The sequence below is a fragment of the Sus scrofa genome, chromosome 14, assembly GCF_054392235.1.
Source record: "Sus scrofa isolate SSC_HxYL_T2T_F1_AM1 chromosome 14, Sscrofa_HxYL_maternal_Yorkshire_Landrace_v2.0, whole genome shotgun sequence".
Classification (NCBI taxonomy): Eukaryota; Metazoa; Chordata; class Mammalia; order Artiodactyla; family Suidae; genus Sus; species Sus scrofa.
In genome coordinates this window covers 106,890,683-106,915,248 of record NC_139396.1, presented here as the reverse complement: position 1 = coordinate 106,915,248, position 24,566 = coordinate 106,890,683, and the positions used below count along the sequence as shown (strand labels likewise).

General features: G+C 34.8%; 1 long non-coding RNA gene across 2 annotated transcripts in view; it reads left to right on the top strand.

The window, feature by feature from the left end:
- LOC110256712 (uncharacterized) overlaps positions 1-24,566 on the top strand; it is a 451,478-nt gene that overhangs the window by 149,332 nt on the left and 277,580 nt on the right. For both annotated transcript variants that reach the window (XR_014828205.1, XR_014828206.1), the window contains exon 2: positions 23,984-24,103. This is a non-coding gene — a long non-coding RNA (uncharacterized LOC110256712). The remainder of the gene's footprint in view (positions 1-23,983; positions 24,104-24,566) is intronic.

Below are 24,566 nucleotides of genomic sequence, written 5' to 3'. Positions count from 1 at the left end.
CCTTGTTTAGTCATCTCTTTCATATATATTAGTGTGTGTGTGTTAATCCCATCCTCCTAATTTATCCCTCCCACCCATGGTTTCCCCTTTGGTAACTCTTAAGTTTGATTTCAAAGTCTGTGAGTTTGTTTCTGTTTTATAAATTCTTTTGTATTATTTTTATTAACTCCCACATATAGGTGATATCATATGGTATTTGTCTTTCTCTGTCTTATTTGGTTTAACATGATAATCTCCAGGTTCATCTATGCTGCTACAAATGGCATCATTTTGTTCTTTTTTATGGCAGAGTTATATTCCTTTGTACATTTGTACCACATATTCTTGATCTACTCTTCTGTTGATGGACATTTAGCTTCTTCCCATAACTTGGCTATTGTAAATAGTGCTGCGATGAACATTGAATACGTGTATCTTTTTAAATTATGATTTTTTTCCCTGGTATATGCCCAGGAGTGGGATTGCTATATTATATGGTTGTTCTATATTTAGTTTTTCAAGGAATCTCCATACTGTTCTCCACAATGGTTGTGCCAACTTACGTTCCCACCAACAATGTAGGAGGGTTCCCTTTTCTCCACTCTCTCTAGCATTTATTGTTTGTAGACTTGTTGATGATGGTCATTCTGACTGGTGTGAGGTGATACCTCACTGTAATTTTTATTTGCATTTCTGTAATAATTAGCAATGGTTAGTATGTTTTCATGATTTTTGGCCATCTGTCTTTCTTTTTGGGGAAATGTCTATTTAGATCTTCTGGACATTTTTTGGTTGGGCTGTTTGTTTCTCTGATATAAAGTTGTTTGAGATGTTTATATATTTTGGAGATTAATCACTTGTAATTTTCTTATTAAAAATAAAGCATTATGAACCAAACTGAAAAATCAATTAAAGTTTTTATGTTTTCAAGTTTTATATGAAATGGTGCACTCTTGATGCTATGTTGATGGTGAAGTTTTACTCAGATATATTTTAGGTCAGACTTTATAAAGTGAACTGGAATTTTACAGGAGACGTCAAACCAGGTGTATTGTATTTCCACAATATCTGTACTATATATCATAGTTGTCTGTGTTAAAATTCCATCCCACCATTTTTTTTTCATAAGTCTGACATGTTGAGAACCACAGAACAAAGGTAAAATGACAGATTTTTATTAAACGTCTGAGTGCCCTAGCGTTAATGGGGCTTCGAATCTTACATTTCTAGTTTTCATCTGCCAGTTCCCAAGCAAGTGATTTACTGATAAAGGGTAGCTTTGACAGGGAAGACTGGAGAAGGGCAATATGATTTGGAGAATTGTACAGGTTTAATGGAGAGTATTTTTAGAGCCAAAAGAGAAATACCTTCAGAGCTTCTTTTAAGCTTCTCTTAAGTTGATTTCAGAATACTAACACTGCCTTCCTTATCAAATGTAGCCCAAGGAGGTCAAGAAAAACTAGCTTACTCAGTGACGCAGACAGAGAATCGAAAGTGTAAGATGATTTTGGCAAAGGATTTTGGATAGGGAGATGGGTAAAATGTTTTTTTGTGAGGTGCTTTTGACCTCACATTCTAATATTTTATTGTATTGATTTGCTTTCCTTCTTTCTCTTATTTCTTTTCTTTCTTCTTTCCCTCCTTTTTTTTTTTTTTTAATTAACCTACCCTCTAGGCACTCTATTGTTCTATTATTCAAAAATACAAAGCATATAGAATGTGTGGGTATGGAAAAAGAGATTGGGAAAACTTAATTTAACCTGGGGGGACCATATCTGGAGAATCTCCATGCCCAAAGGTATCTCGAGTCTTACTTTGCCATGAACATGTTCAGCCATGGATGTTCCACGTTGGCCCATTAGACCTCAGCAAGATACGCTGACTCGGCCAAATCAGTCCTCTTGACACACACCTGAGCTCAACTCTTTGGCTGATCTTTTGGCCAAAGTTCTGTATTTTTTATATGACTACGTTGAACAATCTCTATTCCTTTTCTAATCACCTCTTATCTTTCCCTCACATAACCCAACCCTAAAATCAAAATCACTTGTTAAATAATTACCATAGTTAGGTTTGGCTTAACATGAATGATTGAGGGTTTGTTTTTTTAACTCTCTTGGACACACACAAGGATTCTATACTTAAATAATTAATAAGAATTATGAGCACTGCTGCTCCGACGGCTATTATTTCCCTCAGTGCACATGCAGCTCTATCCTTCTTTTGCTTATGCAGAAGTGTGTGCATCTCCCTGCCATTTGTGGACCTCTGATACCAATAGAAGGACCACTGGACTTCTCTTTTCACCTCATTGCTGCTGTCTCTCACCACCTCTCCGCCCTTATGTAATTTCATTCAGGAACGCAGAACAAAAGAACAATAGAATTCTAGAAAGGAAAGGATTTTACTCTCAATACCTTTTGATTTGTACTGCATCACAAACCATCTCTTCTCCTCCCACCCCCTACTCTGTGTGTGTGTGTGTGTGTGTGTGTGTGTGTATGTGTGTGTATTTCTTGAGTTTGGAGATAATAGGGAAGAAGGGAAGGAATCTGAGAAGTACTAGGTAGACATTTGGGTAGGTGAGTTGTAAAAATGAGTAATCAAACCTTTTCCCTTTCTTGATATATAATTTAATTCCATTTACTTCAGGCATTTAGATAATTTTACATAATGACTTTTAAAAGGCCCCAGCAATAACCAGAACCTTTCTTGGACGACACAAGTTTGAAAGCCAATATCATATGCAGAATATCTTTATTTTTGAAGGTATGCTAATAACACACCAGAATTTTATTTTTAACACTCAGCAAGCAGTTGAGTAGCAATAGAATTGGATGCGGTTGCACATATATGAGAGAATTTTGTAGAATCTCTTCCCTAGGAACTTCTAGCTAAGCTGCTGATGTTACAGCAACTTTTTTCAACATAGAGAGTTGCATCTTAAAAGGATTTAAATTCTAAACCTAGCCAACAATCTTTGAAAAATTCTGTTTTGCCATTAATTTACTTAATAAGTATCCACAAAACACTACTTTTGGAGGCAAATACAAAACAGTAGGAACCATGTAGCCTGTGTCTTTCTAGAATCTAGAGCATCATTTTAGATTCTTTTGAGAATGGAAAAGAAAATATATTTGGAACCAGTGAGATGTAATGGAAGATATCAGTAGACTTGGGTACTATGTCATCTACATTTTATCTATTTGATCAGTGATTAAATACATGTAGGTATTGCTTAAACACCAAATTTCTGTATAAATAGTAATCACGTATATTATTCCTAAATCCTGAGATATTTAGGAACCAGCTCTATCCTCCATAAAATATGGGTGCAGTATAGGGTTTTCCTCCAATAATGTGGAAAGTTCACAATACTGTATCTACATGTATTTAATCAATAATTCTCTGATCAGGGATATAAAATAAAGATTTCATTATCTACATTTTAAAAACGAATAAAACTGTAGAGATTTTTAAATGTAAGACAGATAACCAATATTATGGGATGTTGCTTTAAAACGATGTACTGAGTCCCTGTTAGAAGGAAATTGAACTACATGGACTGTCTTCCTCCCTCCCTTGCTAATCCTCACTCAGGCAATTAATAAAGTAATATCATCAAGCATTCACTTGTTTCTTATTATAAGCTTATTATAAGCTTTCTTGCATTATACCCTTAAAAAAAAGCCTGCATATGTCACAAGCATAAGAATATTTTTCCTCAAGTAATGCTGTTGGGACAATATGCGATAGAGTAGACCCAAGGCTTGGGCATTTTCTCCTCAGAATGAAGCAGTAGAGATTGGAGAAGTAGAATAATAACATCAGCACGTAAGAGTAAGGAGCAAAGACAAACATGACTTGAATGTAGTAGACAGAGAGATCTCCACATTGAACAGTTTAATTCCAAAATATACTCATAAAAGTATCCAACATCAAGAAAGAAATACATTAGCTCAACAGACAGCTATTAAGGTTTCTGAGCCTTACATCTCCTTTAAGTTCTCCTGTGAATCCTCTGGATATAGAGTTGAAAAAAATATTAGTTTCATGAAAGATTATTTTAATACAAGGTTGAAATTAAGTGAAAATAATATTAAAAACTACATAAATTTGAAATATATAATGTGCTGAAATTTTCTTAGGACAAAGGAGAAAACCTGGCAGGGTAATAGCCATGAAAAAAACATCATTAATGAATGTGATGTGCTTAATTTCACATGTTTTAAAGTTGTGTTATCAATGTGCGAGTAGTAAATATTGTATAATTTCTGAATATTTTTGTGACTGACTGTGATAAAGCTATAATAGAAGTATATTTTCTGTTTGTAGGAGGAAGCGGATATACATAGATACTTAGATTAATAGTATTGTATAGTAAGCCTTTATTATAGAAATTTAATAAATTTTAAAGCATTATTCTTTAAAAAATATAATTTAGCAAACTCTAAGGACAATTTAGTAACATTAAAATCACCCAGAAATTAATTTGTAAATTTTAAACCACAGTAGAGTAGAGATAATAACACATACACATGTATCCACTGCAGAAATTGATTGATGTTGGCTTTTTTTTATATTCATAGATTAACATTTTTAATTAAATAAATATAATAATGCAGATAAATCTGAAGCTTCTTTGTTATTCTCTTTAGTTCCTTTTTTTCCTTAAAAGCAAATACTTGGGTGTACTTGTTTTGCATAATTTTAGTCCAGATTTTAAACTATTGCTATATTTTTTTCATACATAAATAATATGCCTATGTCTATATACTGATGTATGTAATTTGCATATTCCCTTATTCATAATCTTATATTTGAAGTTGAATTCAAATGAATTCAATGGTTCCATTTCAATTATCTGTTATGTTTATTCTATTTATGTATATAACACATTTATCTACTTTTACACTGATGTTCTTTTTGCCACTTAGAAAGAGGTTTGCAATATTTTGCAAGATATACTTTATCAGGATGAGCAACTGTTCTATTCACCTTCTTCTGAGAATATTTTCCCATTGTAAGTGGCTCTTAAATGTATTTATATATATATATATATAAATATATCTCTCTCCAGTCTTGGGGTTCTTTAGTTATGTTAATTTATTATTGTAACAAAGAGAACTGGCAGGTCAAATACAAATACCATTGAGAGTCATTTTCAGTATCATATAGCAAAAGTTATTAATAAGTGCTATCTTTGTGAAACAAATTTCTCAAAATAGATCTTAATTAGAAAATAAACAGCTTTATCAAGATATAATTTACATACCATAAAGTTCACTCATTTAAAGTGATGTTTATTGCTTTTTAATGTATTCACAATTATATAACCATCACCATCATTCTAAAAGTTCTACAGCTTTACTCTTATATTTCAGGTTCATGATGCCCTTTGACTCAAGTTTTGTGTATAATGTGAGAGAGGGGAGCAAATTGATTATTTTGTATGTGTATCTACTTGGTTGATTGTTTAAAATGCTATACTATTTTATTTTTTCTTACTATTAACTAAATTTAGTGCTGAAATTTTTATGTATTGCTTTAGCAATACATAAAAATATCCAACATCAAGAAAGAAATTGCAGGTCACCCGTTTTTAGCATATATTACCTATGTTACTGTTTAGAATAGAATCTTTCATTACACTTTCTTACACCATGGAATAATTAGGGTAGATTTTTTTTTTTTTTTTTAGTTTCCTACTATATAGAGTTTGGATTGTCATTTGATTGAAGATTTCTAACTTATTTTATAGGAATAAAAAATGTAGTGAGGATTCTTTGAAATTGGTTGAAATTTCACTCATAGCCTTATATTTGGTCATTTTCTTTGGGAAATGTTACATTTGTCCTTGACAAATGAGCTTATTGTTTATTTTAATATTGTTAATTTCCTAATTTTATTTTGCAGATCCCTGCCCATAACTTCTACACGTTCAAAATATATAAACGCACAAGCCATTCTGGCTTCAGTTTCCAATCTTTGCCCTAATTCAGAGATTCTTCTTCATTTATATTGCTTGGAGATTTTCATCTTTTAATACTTAAGGTGCCACCATGTACATCAAGAAACTGTATTAGATTTATCCAGAAGTATTATATGTTTAGAGAGAGAAGACTGAACAATCAGCTGATTTTTCTTTCAAAAATTTTCAAATTTTCCCAGGAGCCAAAGTTTTCAAAATAGGATCACTTTTTAAAAATTATCAAGTTGTGTAGTTCCCATTGCAGCTTAGTGGTAATAAGCCCAACTAGTAGCCTTGAGGACATGGGTTCCATTCCTGGCCTCACTCAGTAGGTTGGGGGTCTGGTGCTGCTGTGAACCGTGGTATAGGTCACAGATGTGGCTCAGATCTGGCATTGCTGTGGCTATCATACAGACTGGTAGCTGTAGCTCTGATTCCACCCCTAGGCAGGGAACTTTCATATGCCATAGATATGGCCCTAAAAAGTTAAAAAACAAAAAAAATTTATCCAGTTCAAGGAGTAAATGCAGACAGCAATTGCTTATAATTTTGAAGAACAAAGATTGCAACACTTTAAAAGATATTAGAGGTTACAGAAAAAGGAATATTCCTTTATTCTAAGGAATTAAAAAACTACTTTAAAATAGGCAATTATAAAACATTTCTCATTATTTTAGAGCTCAAATATTTATATAAAAGTAAGCTAAAGATTTTTGTATAATAAATTAAAATAGCAAGACAGTATAAAGTAGCATTTATTCAGTAAATAGGACCTATATGGATAGTTGAAGTCAGAAAGCTGGTAATATCTAAATATATTTTAACGGATTTAAAATGTGTTTATCCAGTTTTACAATGGAAAAAACATTTAACAAAATACAAAGTAAAATATCTGTTTCTTCTAGTAATACTAAGACTAGAATGATACTTAAGATGATAAATATGTTACTCTTAAACCATAATAATAATAAAAACAATTATAATAATCATCATTTTAATGCTTGAAATATTCCCATTAAATCAAGTCTATAACTATGTCATATATAAACCACTCTTCAAGAGTTTTCTAGAAGATGTAATCAATCCAGTCTGAAAAGTATGAGAAAATGGAAGCATATAATTGCAAAAGCCTGGGAAATTCATCATTATTTGCAAATCATATGACTCTACCATTGAAACCTAAGAGCTTAAACTGACAAAAATTATTAATTACAATAAGAAATTTCAGCTCATAAAGAACACAAAATAACTATCTTTCTATGTATAGTAGTAATCAGTGATAACATTTAAGTAAACATGTAAGAATAAATTCTAAAAGAAAATTATAGCACTGTATGAACAAAACAAATTACTAACTCACATATAATAAAAAACAATGTAAATTTATAAAACATAATTTAAGACATATATTCTAATCAAACTTATCTATGAAAACCCTATCAGGGCTATTTTTAAGAATTATAAAATTCATTTTGAAAAATGAATGCATTAGAATTCTCATATTTCAAAGTAATAATATAATAATAAGATACAAGCTGTTCTTACAGATACCAAGCACTGTTAGGGTTGTCTGGTCTTGTATATTTTAGCACATTGATTCTACATATACTGTCACACTTAAACTGTACTTCTAAGGGCCAAATTCACCCTTTCCCATATGAGTGGTTTAACATCATGATCCATGATGCAGACATATTCTCTTTTATCAACTCTGGAAGTACCAACATCTTTTTTTAAATTTCTGTTTTCCCTTCTATTTCATTTTGTTTTTTATTATTATTATGGTATAGTTGATTTAGAATGTTTCTTCAAGTTCTGTTGTATAGCAAAGTGACCTAATCACACACATTTCCCTGTGTTGTACAGTAAGGCCCCATTGCCCATGCCTTCCAAATATAACTGTTTGCCTCCAAAAAACCCCAAAAATTTCCATCCAGCCCACTCCCTCTCCCTTTCCCCTCTGGGAAACCCAAGTCTGCTCTCCTTGGCCATGATCTGTTTTTTCGTTTTTAAAGATACAATCATCTGTTCCATATTTTAGATTCCACAAATAAGTGACTTTATATGGTATTTGTCTTTTTACTTCTGGCTTACTTCACTTACTATGAGAATCTCTAACTCCATCCATGTTGCTGCAAATGACATTAGTTTGTCTTTTTATGGCTGAGTAATATTCCATTGTATATATGTACCACTTCTTGATCCATTCATCCACTGATGGGCATTTAGGTTGTTTCCATGTCTTGGCTATCATGAATAGTGCTTCACTGAACGTGGGGTGTTTGTATCTTTTTCAATGAAAGTTTTGTCTGGATATATGCTCAGCAGTAGGATTGCTAGATCATATGTTAGTTCCTTATTTAGTTTTCTGAGCTACCTCCATATTGTTTTCCATAGTTCTTTTTATTTGATCCACTTCCTAGAATAATGACAATAAAGACACAAACAAACCAATGGGACCTAAAGAAACTCAAAAGCTTTTGTGCAGCAAAGGAAACCATTAAAAAAAGGAGACAAACCACATAAATGGGAGAAAATTTTTGCCAATGATGCAACAGACAAGAGCCTAATCTCCAAAATATGCTAACAACTCATGCGACTCAACAACAAAAAAACAAACACAATTGAAAAATGGACAGCAGACCTAAATAGACATTTCTCCGAAGAAGACATATGGATGGCCAATAGGCATATGAAAAAATGCTCAACATCACTAATTATTAAAGAAATGCAAATCAAAACTACAATGAGGTACCACCACAACACCAGTCAGAACTATTATTAACATGTCGACAAATAACAAATGCTGGAGAGGGTGTGGAGAAAAAGATATCCTCCTTCACTGTTGGTGGGAATGTAAATTGGTACAACCACTATGGAAAATAGTGGCAACATCTTTGTACAGTTGTGTTTGTGCAGTGATAGAATAATTTGTTTGCTTCCTTTACTACTTTATAAAACAGTGAAGAACAAAAATTTATATCTCAAAAAGTTAACAGTTTTTAGATGATGATATCACTGGATGTGGGAAAATGATCTTTTACCTTGGTCTAGCATCCATTGGATTTAGATAGATATACTATTTTTAACAAAGATTCACCTTCAAGAATGGGTTTCTGGAGTGGACTTTTGCATATACTGAGCCCTGGAAGTTAGAGGAAAGCTGGATCTGGGACCTCTCTCACTTCTTACACATTTTTACTTGCTTATTTTTTGCATTACAATATAAGCTCATTGAGGATAAGGAGCTTGTTTATTTATTCCATGCTCCTAGAATGGAAACGTAGAGTATGTACCTACTCAATAGATGCAGGGAAAGGGGAAGAAGAACATACTTCTTATGAATCTCCTTATGTATCTCACATGGCACCATGGAAGGTAGGAAACTGATGATAGTCTGAAAATGCAGTCATAAGGGAGAGGCTAATGTGTGGGCAAGAAGAAGGTGTGTCAAAATCCTGGGCTGTGAAAGAGGACATTTCAGCTCTTTTGGTTGGTCTCATTTCCTTTCCCTAGATCAAAGTAAGAAAAGCAGTGCCTTCAGGAAATTGGTCAAGAGGCTGCCCACTATCACAAAACATCACAGTTTGAAGGCAGTGAAACCAGTCCTGGTGCTGTTGTAACAAAGTACGAAATCTAGTATCCTTTCCCCTCAGCCCTGGTGGTGGCCACACAAGAGCACCAGGGGAGTTTATCCTGCCCACAGAGCACATCTCAGTGCCCAACAGCTGTTCTCCTGCTGTCACTGTACTTTTGTGCATTCACCCTCCAGTTCTGCTTATAACTGGGAAGGAGCCAGAAGACAAAGCCAGCCCTTTACATGGCTGAAGGGGTGGAATATAGAAAGTTTTAGTTTTTTTTCTGCTATTTTATGAACCCATTGTATCTCCCAACTCCTCTAGCCTGGGAAAACACCTGTTATGCCTCTTTAGAGCTGGCCAATGTTTTTTTTTTTTTTTTTTCTTTTCAAGTGGAAATGCAATCCCATTTAGGCTTCAGAGCCTGCATTTACAGGGAAATTTCCTGCTTGTTTTTCTCCTCTCAGTTTCCATTTCAAAAATGTCTCAGCAAGTTTTTCTGTAAGCAAGCTGTATATAAATGAATGTGTAGGAGCATCCACTGCATATTAGAATCCAGGGTATTGTAAAATATATCTGAGAAGGATGTAGAGGAAATCCTCCAGGGTGAAGGCAAAAGCAGGCTAAGGCAGACTCTGAAGATTAAGACTTGCAAGTTTGTCATTATCACACTCTGGCTGACCCTGCTGAGCCCCATTCAAAAACTGAATATATATTCAAATTGGTAGAAAGACTTTCCTACTTGGAAGAGATTTCAGACCAGAGGGGTGCAGCTTCTGACTTGGCTTGTTTATCTTGTTATACATCAGCAGGATGGCTGCTATAGCATTTCCTCCTGTCCCACCATTTTTGAAACAAATTGTGGGAAATGATTTTTGTAATGTCTTCTTTTGAAATGTCAGTATAATGAAGCAATGAAAAGAAGTTGATTTCTAGAATAATCAAGCAGAATGAAAACTATTTAATTTTTTTTAACTTTTTAATTATTTTTGGGGGCCATGCTCATGGCATGTGGAAGTTTCCAGGCCAGGGATGGAACCCACACCACATCAGTGACACCACCAGATCTTTATCCTCTGGCCACTAGGGAACTTCTACATGTTATTTTTATACTATATGGTATAACACTTTACAAGTAATTCTGGTAACTGCAACAAGTAAGGAAAATTATTGCTACCCTGTCACCTGTATCCAAATTTTCATGGTGACTTTTATTGAATGGTTATCCTCTATTGATTTTTTCAGTTGTAAAAGTAAGCATAATTTATATATAACTTTATTGGTTTTTAAGAGTTTTTGGTATATTTTTGATAACAGTCATTTATCAGATGTGTCTTTTGAAAGTATTTTCTCCCAAGTTTGTGACTTGTCTTCTCATTCTCTTGATAATTGTCGTTCCCAGAGCAGAAATTTTTAGCTGTAATGAAGCTCAGGTCTCAATTCTTTCTTTCATAGATTACATTTTTAGTGTTATATCTAAAAAGGCCCCATCACATCCAAGGTCATCTAGGTTTTTCTCCTATGCTATCTCCTAGAGGTTTTATTGTTTTATGTTTTACATTTAGGTCTGGGATCCATTTTGAGTCATTTTTATGAGGGTGCGTGTCTGTCTAGATTCATTTTTTTGCATGTGATGTCCTGTTACTCCAGCACTTTTTGTTGAAGAGACTATCTTTTCTCCATTGTATTGTCTTTGCTCCTTTGTCAAAGATCAGTTGACTGTATTTATGGGGGCTCTGTTTCTGGGCCTCAGTTCTGTCCCATTGATATTGGTTCAACACTAGGTCCCAAGGCAGACTAGACTGGTCCATAACCATGGCTGGAGGGGCTGGAACTGAGCATAAGATTTTGTGTGTGTGTATGTGTGTGTGTGTGTGTGAGATATATATATATACACACATATTTATTAATATATTGTATATACATGGTCATACATAATCTAATACACTTGGTGTTATTTTGAGTAAACTATTATCAGGTATATTAATAAGAACAAAAATACAAGTTTTTTATTTTATATTCACTTATTTTGTCTTCAGTACTCTTCTTTCCTTTATGTAGATCTGTGTTTCTGACCTACATTACTTACCTTCTTTCTAAAGGATTTATTTTAGTATTTCCTGACATGGCTCAGCAGAAATGAATCTGACTAGCATCCATGAGGATGCAGGTTGGATCCCTGGCCTTGCTCAGTAGGTTAAGGATCCCATGTTGCCGTGAGCTGGATCTAGTGTTGCTGTGGCTGTGGTGTAGGCAGGCAGCTACAGCTCAGATTTGACCCCTAACCTGGGAACCTCAATATGCCATGGGTATGGCCCTAAAAATCAAACAAAAGAAGAATTTCTTTTAACATGTCTTGCAAAACAGGTCTACTGGCAACAAATTCCCTCACTTTTTTGTCTTTCTGAGAAAGTCTATTTTTCCTTCAATTTTTAAGGGTAATTTTGTGGGGTATAGAATTCTAGGTCAGTGAGCAAGCTTTTTCTTTGAATATTTTAAATATTTCAGTCTGCTCTCTTCTTGATTGTGTAGTTTCTGAGGAGACATCAGATACAATTCTTATCTTCCTTTATAAGACTTTTTTATTTGTCTGCCTTCCTTCAAAATTTTTCCTTTATCTTTGATTTTCTGATTATATGCCTAGGAGTAGGGTTTTTTTTTTTTTTTTTAATTTCTTGCTTGGTACTCTCTGAGTTTCCTGGATCTGTGGATTGGCATTAATTGATAAAATTCTCAGTCATTTATTGTTTCAGAAATTTTTTTCTGTTTTTTTCTTTCTTCTTCTGGTATTTCTACTATATGCATATCATACTTTTTGTAACTGTCCCATAGTCCTTAGATATTCTGTTCAGTTTCATTCAGTCTTTGCCTTCACTGCTTTTCAGTTTTTGTGTATTCTTAGACCTCTAGCTTAGAGATTCTTTCCTCAGCCATATCTAGTTACTAATAAGACCATCAAAAAAATTCTTCATGTTTCATTATAGTGTTTTTATCTCTAGCATTTAAAAATTTTTTTTCTTAGGATTTCTATCTCTCTGCTTACATTACCTATCTGTTTTACCCATTATAGACCTTAGTGTGTTTATCCTAGTTGTTTTAAATGCCTGGTCTGATAATTCCACCATCCCTACCACGTCTGATTCTAGGACTTGCTCTGTCCTTTTTAATTTTGGTTTTGACTTTTAGTATGCCTTATAAATTTTTCTTGATAGCCAGATGTCTTGTACCATGTAAAAGTAATTGTTATAAATAGGCTTTTGTTAATGTGGTAGTGATGTGTGGGTGGAGGGGGAGTGTGCAATAGTCCTCTGATTAGGTTTCATTCTTTTAGTGTGCCTCTGCCTCTGAACTGTGAACTTCACCAGTGTTTCTCAGGTTTCTTCTCCCACTTTAATGGGGACAGGATGGCTAGCTTGGGTTGGATTTGGGAATTTACCTTCCTAATTAGGGTCAGTTAGATGCTGATAATATCCTGGCATTTTAGGTCCTGGCTTTCCCCAAGGACAGAACTTGCTAAGAATAAGAGTTCTCTGCTGTGTTTCAAAATGGTCTCTTTTCCCCCTTCCTCTGTACTGTAGTTTGACCTGTGTCCTCCCTTCTTTTATGGATCCAAGAAGAGCTGTTGATTTTTCAGTCTGTTAGGCATTTTACTTGTTATTAGGAAGGAGTGGTGACTTCCAATCTCCTTTTTTTCTAAACTAATGGTCTCTAATAAATATTTATAATTCTTGAAATGCACCATTTTACTGGAGCTTGTTTGGAAAAGAGGCAGTAGAGATTCAGTTCACTCCTATCATTTTACAGATGAAGAAAATTGGGAAGCTCAGAGCAGTAACATATCCAAGTTTCTACAGTCAGTGACCACTCAAGGCTGAAGCATACTGAGGGTTCTTCCCATCCAGGTAGCTTTCTCTGAAACAAAGAGGAGAGGAGTGAATGAGTGTACGTGTGTTAGTTGCTTCAACAAGCCTCTCCTGACTCACAGTGTGTCTAAATAAGGTGTGCAGAAGGCAAAAACAGTGACTACATGTTGTAAAACCTGAAGGCACTGAAATTCAGTTGACGGATATATTGAATTAAAAAAAAAAATAAACTGACTACTCCATATTCACTGGCCAGATCAAAGGTGACTTCTTAAGGGAATCCCCACTGAGCAGAATAATTTTCTCCTTCATTTGTATTCCTATATCACTTTGTTTCAACTGCATTATGACATTTACCACATTTATTTTAATTTCCTGTTAAAATGTCATTCTTCAACTCATTGCGAACTATTTTAAGCAGAGCACCATTTATTATTACTTTTTCTAGTCCCAATATTTAACTCTGGAACATGATCATTATATATTTGGTGAGTTGAATCACTACATATTATTGCAAGTAATTTTAATCATCTAGATTTTTCTCAAATTTTTCAAAAGCATGAATTGGTTGAACATCTTCCAAAATAATCATTTAATAGATATTTATTGAATATTGCTTTCTGTTTATGCACTGTGCTAAGAGTAAGGATAGAAAGGTGAACCTGGAGTTCCTATCATGACTCAGCAGGTTACAAACCCAACTAGGAACTATGACGATATAGGTTTGATCCCTGGCCTTGCTCAGTGGGATCTGGCATTGCCCTGAGCTGAGGTATAGACTGATGGCTGCAGCTCCAATTCAACCCCTAGCCCAAGAGCTTCCATGTGATGCAAGTGCAACCCTAAAAAGCAAAACAAACAAACAAACAAAACAAAACAAAACAAAAAACCCAAACCTATATTCAAGAAGTATGTAGATGTAGGACAGGCAGCTCCTACACAGAGGAACTCTCTGAGAAAATGACAAAATTTGAGGTGGGCCTTGGCAGATGAATACAGACTTAACCATGTGTATATGCTAGGAAAGTTTCATTTGTTGTTTCTGCTTTTTAGGTCGGCACTTGTGACATATGAAAGTTCTCAGGCCAAATGAGAGATACAGCTGCCAGCCACAGCCACAGCCACAGCAATGCAGGATCCAAGCTGTGTCTGCAACCGATACCACAGTCCATGGCAACACCAGATCCTTAACCCACAGAGTGAGGCCAGGGATTGAACCTGCATCCTCATAGATACCAGTCATATTTGTTTCCACTGAGCAATGATGGAAACTCCAGGCAAGTGTCTTTCATTCCCCCCAAAAAAGGGGGGGGGGATTTCAAAGTGACAGATGCTAGTGTGGGTGGCAAGGGGTTAGGACAAAATTAGTCTAGGAAGTGAGGGTTAATAATTAAGCAGATACACTCTTGCCACAATGTGGAATAGGGTAGGAGGAAGTGGTTGATTTTTGACCTTGAAAATTAGTTATGAACTTTCTTTCCCCCATTTTTTTCCTGTATTAATCTACTACCATATTAGTACATATATGGCATTCTCACCTATTCAGTTAATATTGATGGAAACCAAAAAGAATTATTAATTTCTCACTTCTTGTCACCCACCTAGCCAAATACCTTGAACACATTCATTTATTTCCACGTCTACGGTCACTGTTCAAGTCCAATTATTATGTCTCTAGTCTGATCTACATTATTATCATCCTGACTTTCTCCCTATTTCCATTCTTCTTATCCTTTAATGAAATTCCTACACAAAAACCACAGTCAAATCTCTTATAAATGTCACCTCAAAAGTGTTTCTCTGCTACTTCGGCTCTTTATAATATCTTCATTCATGCAGAATAAAATTCAAACTCCTTATTTTAATCTATACTCTTGCATGTGTGGTTCATGCTTTCATCACCAATTTAATTTGGTGACACTATTCCCTAAGTTCATCCTGTGGCAGTCACAGTGACCTGCTTTCTGTTTCCCATGTGCATTTATCCTTTTTCATCCTTCAAGTCTCATCTTAAATCTCACACTCTTGGAATCTTCTTCAAAAATGTTATGTAAAACAGATTGCTTTGATTTAATTTTAAACTTTCTTATCCTCTTGTTTTAAACTAAAATATAGATATAGAAAACAAATATAGAATGCATGTAGAGCAAACTGACTATTATGAGGCCATCATCTTTATAGCACTTAATCAATCAAGTCAAAAAATATTATCAGCCACTCCAGAATCCCCCTCAAAATGCCTTGTTCCTAGTAAAACCTCTCCCACTCCCCCTAAGCAAATATCCACCTCTTTTTGAAGCCACTTCCTTGCATTGTTTTAGTTTTATCATACAGGTGTACCTCCCTAAATCCTATGATTTAGCCTCATCCATTTATTTTTGTTTTGTTCTGATATATCTTTTCAGTGGATTTTGATTTATACATTTTCTTCTGTTGTTTTTCCATGTTTTATTTCTTAACTAAAGTCTAATTGACATAAAAGATACAGATTGTAAATGCGTATTTCAGTAAGTTGTTTCAAATCTATGTATCCCTGTAACCACTAAGTCATTGTCTCAAAAAGTTTCCTCATCCTTTTTTTCTGGCAATCCCATCTCCCAGAGGCAACCATTGTTTTGATCTTTATCACCATAGTTTTTGTTGTTTTTAAATGTCATATGAAGAGAATTATACGGTGTGTACTCTTATGTTTTCAGGTTCTTTAACTCAGCATAATGCTGTTTCAAGCATTAGTCATTTGTTTTCTTTTATTGCTAAATAGTATTCCATTCTATGAATGTTCTATATTATTTTTAATCCATTCTCCTGTTCATAAAATTTATTCCAACTCTGAGAAAATATCAGTGAAATATGGACAGTCTTATACAAGTCTTTTTGCAAATGCGTGTTCATTTCTCTTGTGAAAATTCCTAAAAGTGGAATTGTTGGATTGCACAGTAAGCATATGTTAAGTTTTATAAGAAACCAACTGTTTTTCAAAACATTTGTACCATTTTATATTCCAGCCAGTAATGCATGAGCATATCAGTTGCTTCACAAATTTGACAACAATTGGAATGGAATAGTCATTCTAGTGGGTGTGTGGTGGTATCACATTGCAGTTTGTTTTACATTTTTTGACGACTATTTCATTGAATATATTACCTTTTGCCTTTTGGAGAACATTATTTGTGAAGTGTATGTTTAAGTCTTCCCTTATTTTAATTGGATATGGGATAATTTTGTCTCTTAATATGTTGTAAGAATGCTTTATACAAATATATATACCTGTTCACAAACACAGACACACACACCTCACATACATATGTATGTGAGTGTATAACTAGGTATGTGCCAGATGTATGTATTGAGAATATTTTCTCCAAAATTGGGACTTGTCTTTTTATTTTATTACTGGTATCCTTTGAAGAGACTATTTAATTTTAATGATATCTAAGCCATTGACTTAAAAAAAATTTCTTTTATTACTCAATGAATTTATTACATTTATAGTTGTACAATGATAATCAAAATCCAATTTTATAGTATTTCTATACCACACCCCCAACACATCCCCCAATCCCCAAACGCTCTCATTTGGAAACCATAAGGTTTTCAAAGTCTGTGAGTCAGTATCTGTTCTGCAAGGAAGTTCATTGTGTCCTTTTTTCAGATTCCACATGTCAGTGATAACATTTGATGTTGCTGTCTCATTGTTTGACTGACTTCACTTAGCATGATAAGTTCTAGTTCTATCCATGTTGCTAAAAATGCCAGTATTTTGTTCCTTTTAATGGCTGAGTAATACTCTACTGTGTATATGTACCACTTCTTTATCCACTCCACTGTCATTGGATATTTAGGTTGTTTCCATGTCTTGGCTATTGAAAATAATGCTGCAATGAACATTGGAGTACATGTGCCTTTTTGAGTATGGTTTTCTCTGAATAGATGTCCAGCAGTGGGATTGCTGGGTCAAATAGTAGTTCTATTTTTAGTTTTCTGAGGAATCACCATACTGTTTTCCACAGTGGTTGTACCAATTTACATTCTCACCAACAGTGTAATAGGGTTGCCTTTTCTCCACACCCTCTCTAGCATTTATTATTTGCAGACTTTTTGATGATGGCCATTCTAGCAGGTGTAAGATGGTACCTCATAGCGGTTTTGATTTGCATTTCTCTAATGATGAGTGATGTTGAACATATTTTCATGTATTGTTTGGCCATTTGTTTGTCTTCTTTGGAGACTTGTCTGTTTAAATCGTCTGCTTATTTTTTGATGGGGTTATTTGCCTTTTTGGTATTGAGTGGTAGGAGGTGATTATAAATTTTGGAGATGAATCCCTTGTAGGTCGATTCATTTGCAAAGATTTTCTCCCATTCTATGGGTTGACTTTTTGTTTTATTTAGGGTTTCCTTTGCTGTGCAGAAATGTTTAATTAATTCCCATTTGTTTATTTCTGTTTTTACTGTCATTGTTCTGTGTGGTGGATCTGAGAGGATGTTGCTGTCATTTATGTTGGAGAGCGTTTGGCCTATGTTTTCCTTTAAGGGTTTCACACTATCTGGTCTTCTATTTAGGTCTTTAACCCACTTTGAGTTTATTTTTGTGTATGGTGTTAGGGAGAGTTCTAATTTCTACTTATTGAACAGTGTGTCTTTTCTCCATTGTATATTAGTTGGCTGTAGGTGCATGGGTTTAATTCTGGCTTTCTATTCTATTCCACTGATCTATATTTCTGTCTTTTTGTCAGCACCATACAGTTTTGATGACTATTGCTTTGTAGTATAGTCTGAAGTCCTGGATCCTGATTCCTCCAGCTCCATTTTTCTTTTTCAGGATGGCTTAGACTATTCTGGGTCTTTGGTGCTTCCAAACAAACTTTAAAATCTTTTGTTCGAGTTCTGTGAAAAATGTTCTTGGCAATTTGATAGGGATTGCATTGAATCTGTAGATTGCCTTGGGTAGTATAGTCATTTTGATAATATTGACTCTTCCACTCCAAGAGTATGGTGTGTCTTTCCATCTGTTTGTGTCATCTTTGATTTCTTTCATTAGTGTCTTACAGTTTTCAGAGTAAAGGTCTTTTGTTTTCTTAGGTAGGTTTACTCCTAGGTATTTTATTCTTTTGGATGTGATGGCAAACGGGATTGCTTCCCTAATTTCTCTTTCTGATCTTTCACTGTTAGTATATAGAAATACTGTCAATTTCTGTGTATTAATTTTTTATCTTGTGACTTTGCCAAATCCATGGATGAGCTCTAACAGTTTTCTGGTGGAGTCTGGATTTTCTAGGTATAGTATCTTATCATCTGCATATAGTGATAGTTTTACTTCTTCCTTTCCAATTTGGATTCCTTTTATTTCTTTTACTTCTCTGATTGCTGTGGCTAGGACTTCCAAAACTATGTTGAATAGTAGTGGCGAGAGTGGACATCCTTGTCTTGTTCCTGATCTTATTGGGAATTCTTTCAGCCTTTCACCATTGAGAATGAGGTTAGTTGTGGGTTTGTCATACATGGCCTTTATTATGTTGAGGTAGGGTCCTTCTATGCCCATTTTCTGAGAGTTTTTATCAGAAATGGGTGTTGGATTTTGTCAAAGGCTCTTTCTGTGTCTATTGAGAGGATCATATGATTTTTATTCATCAGTTTGTTAATGTGGTGCATCACACTGATTGATTTGTGAATATTAAAGAACACTTGCATCCCTGGGATAAATCCCATTTGATCATGATGTGCAATCTTTTTAATGTATTGTCAGATGTGGTTTGCTAGTATTTTGTTGAGGATTTTTGCATCTATGTTCATCAGTGAAATTGACCTGTAATTTTTTCTTTCTGTGGTGTCTTTGTCTGGTTTTGGTATCAGGGTGATGGTGGCCTTATAGAATGACCTTGGGAGTGCCCCTTCCTCTGCAATTTTTTGAAATATTTTCAGAAGGAGAGGTGTTAGCTATTCTCTAAATGTTTGATAGAATTTGCCTGTGAAGCCATCTGATCTAGGCCTTTTGTTTTGGGAAGTTTTTTTTAATCACAGTTTCAATTTCAGTATTTGTGATTGGTTTGTTCATCTTTTCTATTTCATCTTGGTTTAGTCTTGGAAGATTGTACTTTTCCAAGAATTTGTCCATTTCTTCTAGGTTTTCCATTTTATTGGTGTGTAGTTGCATATCATAGTCTCTTATGATCCTTGTATTTCTGTGATGTCCATTGTTATTTCTCCCATTTTATTTCTAATTTTATTGATTTGAGTCCTCTCTCTTTTTTTCTTTAGAAGTCTGGCTAAGGGTTTGTCAATTTTGTTGATCTTTTTAAAGAACCAGCTTATTGTTTCATAGATCTTTTCTATGGTTTTCTTCATTTCTATTTCTATTTCACTGATTTCTTCTCTGATCCATTGGTTGTTTAGCAGCATGTTGTTTAGTCTCCACATGTTTGTGTTTTTTGCAGTTTCTTTCTTGTTGTTGATTTCCAGTCATATAGCATTGTGGTCAGAAAAGGTGCTTGATGTGATTTAAATTTTCTTACAATTACCAAGGCTTGATTTGTAGCCCAGGATGTGATCAATCTTAGAGAATGTTCTTTGTGCACTTGAGAAGAATGTGTATTCAGTTGCTTTTGGATGGAATGTCCTATAAATACCTGTTAAGTCCATCTGGTCTAATGCTTCATTCAGGGCCTATGTCTCCTAATTTACTTTCTGTCTGGATGATCTGTCCAATGCTGTAAGTGGGGTGTTAAATTCCTCTGCTATTATTGTGTTATTGTCAATTTCTCCTTTTACGGTTGTTAGCAGTTGCCTCACATATTGTGGTGATCCTATGTTGAGTGTATATGTATTTAAAATTGTTATATCTTCTTCATGGATTTATCCTTTGATCATTACATAATGTCCTTCCTTGTCTCTTAAAATATTCTTTATTTTAAGGTCTATTTTGTCTCATATGAGTATTGCTACTTCAGCTTTCTTTTGATTCCCATTTGCGTGGAATATTTCAATCCATCCTGTCACTTTCAATTTGTATGTGTCCCTAGAAGTGAAATGGGTCTCTTGAAGACAGCATATATATGGATCTCATTTTTGTATCCATTCAACCAGTCTATGTCTTTTGGTTGGAACATTTAGTCCATTTACATTTAAGGTAAATATTGATATGTATGTTCTTATTGCCATTTTATTAACTGGTTTGGTTTTTTCTTTTTTTCTTTTTTTTGCTCTTTTTTCTTCCCTTCTCTTGTTCTCTCCTCATGTGGTTTGATGACTATCTTTAGTGTTGTATTTGAGTTGATTTTTCTTATTTGTTTGTGTATCAGTTGCAGATTTTTGGTTTACATTTACTGAAGTTTTGATATAGGATTCTCATATATATATATATGAGATTGTATTAAGCTATTGGTCTCTTAATGGCAAGTGCATCTCCAGTGTCCTGCATTTGTACCCTCTCTTCTCATGATTTCTGATTTTGATAGCATAAGTGTGTGTATGATTTCCTTTCTTTACTGTATATATGCCTTTATTGGTAAGCCTTGTCATTTGTGGTATTTTTGTTTCTAGTTGTGGCCTTTTCTTTTCTCCCTAGAAAATTCCTTTAGTATTCATTTTAAAACTGGTTTAGTGTTGCTGAATTCTCTTAACTTTTACTTACCTGTAAAGCTTTTGGTTTCCCCTTCAAATCTGAATGAGAGCCTTGCCAGGTAAAGTAATCTCGGTTGGAGGTTTTTTTCCTTCCATCACATTAAGTATATCATGCCACTCTCTTCTGGCCTGCAGAGTTTCTGCTGAAAAATCTGCCAATGACCTTATCAGTGTTCCCTTGTATGTTATTTGTTTCTTTTCCCTAGCTGCTTTCCATATTTTCTCTTTGTCTTTAATTTTGGTCAGTTTGATTAATATGTGTGTCTCAGGGTGTTCCTCCTTGGGTTTATTTTATATGGTACTCATTGCCTCTCCTGGATTTGAGTGAGTGGTTCCTTTCGCCTATTAGGGAAGTTTTCAGCTATTATCTCTTCGAATGTTTTGAATGTCCTTTTGTCTCTCTCTCTTCTCCTTCTGACACCCCTATAATACAGATGTTGGTGCATTTAATGTTGTCCCAGGTTTCTCTGAGACTCTCTTCATTTGTTTTCAATCTTTTTTCTCTTTTCTGTTCCATATCCATGATTTCCACTAATCTGTCCTCCACCTCGCTTATTCATTCTTCTGCCTCCTGTATTCTGCTGTTGGCTGCTTCTAATGAATTTTTTATTTTGGTTATTGTATTTTGCATTTCTTCTTGCTTAAGTTTTATATCTAGTATTTCTTTGCTCAGTGTTTCCTGTAACTTATCCATCTTTGCCTCCAGTTTATTTCCAATGTCTTGGCTCATCTTCAGCATCAACAGTCCAAAGTCTTTTTCCTGGAGGCTGAGAATCTCGTGATCACTTATCTGTTTTTCTGGGGGTTTTTCCTTTCTCCCTTATCTGAGCTATAGTTCTCTGTCTTTTCATTTTTATGGTTTTTTGGTGTGGTGACCTTTTTGCAAACAATAGAGTTGTAGCCTCTCTTACTTCTGGTGTCTGCCCCCCTTATGGCAGAAGTTGGTACAGGGGCTTGCTGTAGGCTTCCTGATGAGATGGATTGGTGCCTGCCCACTTGTAGGTGGGGCTGATTCCTATCCCTCTTGTGGGTAGGGCTTTGTCTCTGGGTGAAATTAGAGGTGGCTGTATGCCTGGGGGCCTTTAGTCAAAATGTTTACTGAAGAGCAGGACTGTGATCCTACCTGGATTGTTGTTTGGCCTGGGGATTCTCAGCACTGATAGGAGGGGCCAGATTTCCCCAAAATGGCCACCTCCAGAGAAAGCCACACTGATGAATATTCCGAAGATCTTTGCTTCCAATGTCCTTTCCCCACAACAAGCCACATTCACTCCCTCTTTTCCCAGGAAGTCCTCCAAGAATTGCAGTCAGGTCTGACCCAGATTCCTATGGAGGCTTTGCTTTGCCCTGGGACCTAGTGCACGTAAAATTCTGTGTGTACCTTTTATGAATGGGTCTCTGTTTCCCCCAGTCCTGTGGAGCTCCTGTGCATAAGGCCCACTGGCCTTCAATGCTCCAGGGGCTCTTTCTCCCAGTGCCATTTCCCTGCACATGGGGTTAAATGTGGGGCTCAGAACTCTCACTCCTGTAGGTGTATCTTTGTGAAACAGTTACTTTCCAGTCTGTGGGGCTTCCTATCCAGGAGGTATGGGGTTGCTTGTAAGGTGTAATTGCCCCTCCTATCTCTCGTTGTGTTATCTTTTTTGTTTTCTGGAGTAGGATATCTTTTTGAAAGTGCCCAGTCCATTTGGTCGAAGATTACTCAGCATTTAGTTGTAAATTATTTTGTTTTTAGGAGAGAAGTTCTAAGTTATTGACATTTACTTTAACATTTAGTACCTTTGTGTATCCAAGAAATTGCTATCTAATCCAATGTCACAAAAATATTCACTGATGTTTTTCTCTGGAATTTTCATTGTTTTAGCTTTTATGTTTATTCATATTATAAATCTCACAGTAATTTTTGTGTATAGTATAATCTACAGGTTAATTTTTTATACAAATATCTAGTACTTTCAATGCCATTTTAAAAAAAAAAATTCCTTTTCTCATTGAACTACTTCGGAAGGTTTATCAAAAATTAATTGAGCTTGTATGTGCAAATTTATTTCTCTAATCTATTAGTCTATGTTTTTTTTAACTTTAATCCAATATACTCTTTCTTGAGTCCTCTTTCTTCTTTTCCATTTTTTTCCACTTTGAATTTCCATATAAATTTTAGAGTTATCTTGTCAGTTTAATTAAAGACTCCTGGAATTTTTGATTAGCATTGTTTTGAAAATTTAGATCACTGTTTCTCAACCTTTTTAAAAAATTGTTGGTCCCCACCCCACCCCTAAGGAGAAAAAATGAATTCTATTTAAATTCTCTCAAGCAAGATAAATTGAGTAATAGAATAAGATTCTATCAGGTAAGGTTGAGCTTTGAAAGATAATGAGCCATTATAATACCTGAGCGTTTTTTCTCCCTAAGGATAAAGTTTCATTCTTTTGAGGGCTTATATTGCCCCTCCCAAGAACACAGGCTTTAGGTCAATCTGAGGAGAATCTTAACAATACTTAGTCTTCCATCCATGAACTTGTTATCCCTTTCCTTTTATTTAGGTCTTCTTCAATTTCTCTGGCATTTTTCCTAGATTTCAGTGTATAGCAATTTCACCTTTCTGGTTAAATTCATTTCTAAATAAGAATTTTAATTTCTTTATAGTTTTAAAAAGATATATTTTCATTATATTTTCCAGTTGTTTGTTGTTATTATATAGAAATAACTTAATTTTACTATATTGACATTGTAACTTTTGTCATTTCAGTAATAATTCTGGTAATGTCATTTATTACTTTTTAGTGGATTCTTCTCTTAAGAATTTAAAACTAAATGAGCAAGAGGTTAGCAAATAGAGGCAACATCCTTGTATGTGCCTTACTTATGCGTTCTTCTATAAAAACTTCCTGAGGGGAAAGTTATAAATATTTAGGTAAGGGAACATCTTATAAAGTGAAAGTAATAAGTATTTTTGTGGATTTCCCTTTTTAGTCTCTTCTCAGTATCAACCAGCCCTGACTACAGTCAACCAGCGTGTTGTTCTTGTCTTTCCTTTCTTTGGGAACACCGTGTCTGCCAGAATGGAAGGACTGATTTCCTAGATTGCCAAAGGTAGGATCACAAAGGTTTTTCTTTATTAGGGAGCAACTAACAAAAGGAGAGCCTTTCCAGTTGGCCTCCCAAAGAGGATGCAACAGGAGGATTTGGCCAATGACTACAAGTTTGGGTAAAGCAGAGCTTTCTTTCTGGCTGCCTCTGAGCAGGTACCTGGAGGATAAGTTTACATTGCTGTTCACAGACTGTTTCCCTTAGTGCTGGCTGACTTTGAAATCCCAGGAAGCATGTGAAAAACCATCGTCCTGGCTGAATTAAGGTCAGGGGAAATGAAAAAATGCAATTACAGGGGAGACACTTTCTATTTTCTTATCATCTTGTTTTTGTGTATGGCTATGTTCGCTTCAGTATTGTGCAAACTTAATAATTAGTTCCTTGAAGATTTCTGGTACCGACTTGAATTAAATTGAGGAGAAAGCTTTCATCAAACATTGTCAGAGCTGGGTATAGAGGAACTAAT